Source organism: Centropristis striata, chromosome 15 (genome assembly GCF_030273125.1).
Source record: "Centropristis striata isolate RG_2023a ecotype Rhode Island chromosome 15, C.striata_1.0, whole genome shotgun sequence".
NCBI classification, from domain to species: domain Eukaryota; kingdom Metazoa; phylum Chordata; class Actinopteri; order Perciformes; family Serranidae; genus Centropristis; species Centropristis striata.
This window is the reverse complement of record NC_081531.1, coordinates 250,001-255,000: the sequence shown is the minus strand read 5'-3', so window position 1 is coordinate 255,000 and position 5,000 is coordinate 250,001. Positions and strand designations below refer to the sequence as shown.

The 5,000-nt window shown below is 42.5% G+C and overlaps 1 protein-coding gene across 2 annotated transcripts in view; it reads left to right on the top strand.

The window, feature by feature from the left end:
• The window catches only part of LOC131986774 (actin-binding LIM protein 3-like), a 35,921-nt gene that overhangs the window by 4,130 nt on the left and 26,791 nt on the right, over positions 1-5,000 (top strand). The gene's annotated exons all lie outside the window — the stretch shown is intronic.

The window sequence follows — 5,000 nt, the reverse complement described above, 5'->3', positions numbered from 1 at the left end:
TGTTTGCATAATTAAATATTCAGTCGTTATCAGAAGTCAGACATCAAGGAACCAGCAGACTTAGATCAGTTTCTCTGGAACACAAACAGTAAACGTGGACGCCACGGCAGCAGAAGTTGGTCTGATGTTCGATGTTTTCAACGTTAGATGTGTTTTGGCTTTTTTACCCAGCAGCCCCTGCAGCACAATCATAGAGGTCCAATCTCATATCTTCTTCCATTCTGTCTTTTTTTTTAATGAAAGTTTGCGTTGAAGACAGTTCTTCTGTAGTTTGGATGGTGAATTGGATGGAAGGGGGACGGAGGAGAGCCAGGGACAGGCAGGGTCGGCAACAGGGAGTCAGTCCAGAGAGTCTGGCATGGATGAGTGAGTCTCAGCCAGTCCACCTCCAGCTGTACGGGAACATGAAGAATATTAATACAGACCAGCTGACCTGCTTCCACAGGCCGGGACCCACATAGTCCCAGATCCAGACCACAGGGTCCCAGAGACCACATAGTCCCAGATCCAGACCACAGGGTCCCAGAGACCACAGGGTCCCAGAGACCACATAGTCCCAGATCCAGACCACAGGGTCCCAGAGACCACAGGGTCCCAGAGCTAGACCACATGGTCCCAGAGACCACAGGGTCCCAGAGACCACAGGGTCCCAGAGGAAGACCACATGGTCCCAGAGACCACAGGGTCCCAGAGGAAGACCACAGGGTCCCAGAGACCACAGGGTCCCAGAGACCACATAGTCCCAGATCCAGACCACAGGGTCCCAGAGACCACAGGGTCCCAGAGACCACATGGTCCCAGAGACCACATGGTCCCAGAGACCACAGGGTCCCAGAGACCACAGGGTCCCAGAGACCACATGGTTCCAGAAACCACACGGTCCCAGAGACCACAGGGTCCCAGAGCAAGTCCACATGGTCCCAGAGACCACATGGTCCCAGAGCAAGACCACAGGGTCCCAGAGACCACATGGTCCCAGAGACCACAGGGTCCCGGAGCAAGACCACATGGTCCCAGAGACCACATGGTTCCAGAAACCACACGGTCCCAGAGACCACAGGGTCCCAGAGCAAGTCCACATGGTCCCAGAGACCACATGGTCCCAGAGCAAGACCACAGGGTCCCAGAGACCACATGGTCCCAGAGACCACAGGGTCCCGGAGCAAGACCACATGGTCCCAGAGACCACATGGTTCCAGAAACCACACGGTCCCAGAGACCACAGGGTCCCAGAGACCACAGGGTCCCAGAGACCACAGGGTCCCAGAGTGTTGGCGGTCTTCTCTCTGATCTCAAAGCATCAGAGAGTTTCATGATGTTAAAAATAAACTGAGCCGCTCTGACTGTCTGAGGACTTCCTGATGGAAGAGTTCTCTCTTATTATTATTATTGTTATTATTATTATTATTGTTATTGTTATTGTTATTGTTATTATTGTTGTTATTATTATTATTATTGTTATTGTTATTGTTATTATTATGGATGGTTGATGTTGCAGAGTGCAGCTAATGGACTCAGCAGACACAACAATCAATCAGTGAACTCGTGTTTTATGTCTCTTGTCTCTGTCTCTCTTCTCCTTCTTCTTCTTCTTCTTCTCCTTCTTCTTCTTCTTCTTCTTCTTCTTCTCCTTCTTCTTCTTCTTCTTCTTCTCCTTCTTCTCCTTCGTGACTGTCAGACTCACTATGCGTCTTTGTTCTGTGGATTCTGCTGTTAGAGCTGCGATGGAAGAGATTATTCCTGGAGATAATTGAGTGAAAGATATAAAGAGCAGATAGAGATAGAACAGCTGCTGTGTGTTTCAGATGGTTTTACAGGGAATTACTGAGGTGGTACGTTGTTTTTGTTCCAGCCGTGAACAGTTTAGAGTTGAACTGGAGGGTTACATAAACGTCTAAAGTAACTTTTCATCATCAGGTCAAAACTTTCATCCGTCCAGTATTTAAATTTATGATGGATTATCCCTGTTCATGCAACTCAAGTGAGAAAATCACAAACCATCATTTAAACAGCATCAGTTCAGACTGTTTCACCATCAGCACCATGTTGAGTTATTTCAGCATCATTTAGATCCGATTATTCACATTAAACCACTTTTTTTGGCTTCAATTAATGAATAAAACCCCATAAAATTGGCCAAATAACATGAAATTATCTCATAATTAAACCTCAAATGATCTAAATTATTCATTTAACTTTTTGTTTTGTGTTTCAGCCTCTTTAAAATTCCTGAAAATGTTCAAAAATCCATAAAAAAAACTCCCCAATAAATTCTATCCATTGATTTATAGCCCTGCTGCACCAGACTCCATTGAGAAAACCATCGTTTTAACAGCAGAGTTGTTGTTGTTCAGACGTGACAAAGCATCAGTTCAGACTGTTTCACCAGCAGCATCATGTGGAGTTATTTCAACATCCTCTTGTTCACATGAACTCACAGATAAATGTGTTTATTTAGGGTTTGTACCACTGTAATAGCAGTGAGACAGTGAGACAGTGTTTGGTTTCCAGACTCCAGAGCAGCGCTGCATCTCCTGTCAGCAGCGTTAATAAAAGCAGATCTGATCAACACATGGTGAGACGAGAACAGAGTGAATACTGATGAAGGCTGATCACTCATCACACACACAATAATGCAACTCTGCAAATAAAATCTTTCTGCTCTCATAAAAATCTCTCATAAAACATGCAACATGGTCATAAATTCACCCTCATTTAAAGGGAACGATGCCAGTTTTGTGGGAAATGATGTCCTGGTCCTGCTGGGTCTGCACACACTGGTCCTCATTCATCAAACCAGCGGCGAAACCAGATCAGATCTGAGGTATATTTGTCTTACGACAGGGTTCACGAGTGATTCATCAAACCATCTGATCTCTCCAATCACAGTGTGAGAATGATCAGCTGGTGATAAATGTGTCATTTAAATACCACGCCCTAATATATATAATATTTATATAATATATACCCCATTCAGATGGCTCGCCTTCAGAGTTAACGTTGGCTATTATGACCAAAAAGGACAGAAAATGATAAAAAACAAAGACAAAAAAATTACCAAAAAAGAGATACACTTATTAAAAAAGACACAAAATTTCCCCAAAAGACATAAAATTACAATAAAAGACAAAAAAATGACCAGAAAAGACACAAAATTATCAAAACACACAAAATTACCCCAAAATACACAAAATTACTAAAAAATACTTCACACTGACGCAAACCTGCGACCACGAGCTGAGAGCAGACTGAGATCTGGTCCTCACGTCCAGACTGATAAACAGCTTGTAGAAATGATCGTACGGACACTTAACGCTCACTTTCTGGCGTACGCTCGTATGATAAATGAGAGCCATTAAGACCCAAAAAAAACAGAAAATGATAAAAACAAAGACAGAAAATGACCAAAAAAGAGATACAATTATCAAAAACAACACACAATTACTAAATAAGACATAAAATGACCAAAAAAAAATCACCCCAAAATACACAAAATATGTCCAGATTGATAAACACCGAGCCTTGAAGAAATGATCGTACGGCCACTTAACGCTCACTTTCTGTCATACGCTCGTTAGCAACACACAATTAATAAAACAGACATAAAATTACCCCCAAAAGACAAAAAATGATCAAAAATAAACAAAATATGTCCAGACTGATAAACAGTGAGCCTTGTAGAAATGATCGTACGGCCACTTTACGCTCACTTTATATAATATTATAATGTAATAATAATAATAATATTTATAATAACTCAGATTCTCTGTCTACCAATAGAAACACTGTGCAGCTCACAGCTTCCTGCTGCTCTTTGATCTGATCTCCTGCAGAGGAAACATGCCGTGTTGATGAAGGAGACAGTGACGGACGGTCGATATCCTCACTGATACCTCCCCCGGGTCTCCTCCTCTCTCCTCCTCTCCCTCTAATCTCTCCCTCGACTCCCATCTCCTCCTTTCTTCTCCTCCCTCCACGTCTCGTCTTCGCCCTCCTGTCTCAAATAATCCTTTCCTCTTTTCTTGCCAGAAGGTTGAAGCGTGTGCATCATCTGTGACCTTACAGCGTCTCTTTGGAGAGAATCAAAGGACGAGAAAAAATAAGTCTTTGAAACATTTCAGACCCTTTTTTGGAGACTTCCGAACCATTTTCTTTTTTAAAAATCTCCAAAAATACATCAAGAAACTCAGTCCCCTGGTATGTTTCCCTGCTTCTAGTTCTACAGTCAAAAGTTAGAAGCATCTCTTGAAGTGTGTGCAGCAGAAGTTGGTCCGATGTTTGATGTTTTAAACGTTCGATGTGTTTTAGTTTTGGATTTATTACCCAGCAGCCCCTGCAGCACAATCATAGAGGTCCACCATAGAGGAACAATCTGAGATCTTCTTCCATTCTGTTTCTTTCTGAAAGTTTGCATTCAAGAAAGTTCTTCTGTTGTTTTAATGGTAAATTGGACAGAAGGCTGTGGTGTTTACCGGGGAGTCAGAGACAGGCAGGGTCGGCAACAGGAAACCAGTCCTGGGTTCTTTATTCTGGTTCTGTTGGTCATCAGCCTCGGTCACACTGAAACTGGAAGAACTCAGTCAAGAATGTCCAAATAAATGTGGCCAAGTAGCTCAGCCTGTCTACCTCCAGCTGTACGGGACATAAATAACAATACAGATCAGTGTGTGTGTGTGTGTGTGTGTGTGTGTGTGTGTGTGTGTGTGTGTGTGTGTAGGGGTGGGTACCTTTCACATTTGAACCGATACGGTACCGATACCCGATACCTGAGAATCGGTACCGGTACTCAACGGTACCAATTTTCGGTACTTTTGCGTTTGTTTATGTGGTAATAAATGTTAATTTGTTTAATAATAAAATCTATTTTTTTCAATTCAACATATTTATTTCTCAAAATATAAACTTTAAAAAATATATCAAAACAATATAAAATCCAGGATGAGCAGTGCTTTATTGTTGAGTGAACGTGCATTTTGTAACATGAAGGTTGGAGCGTTATC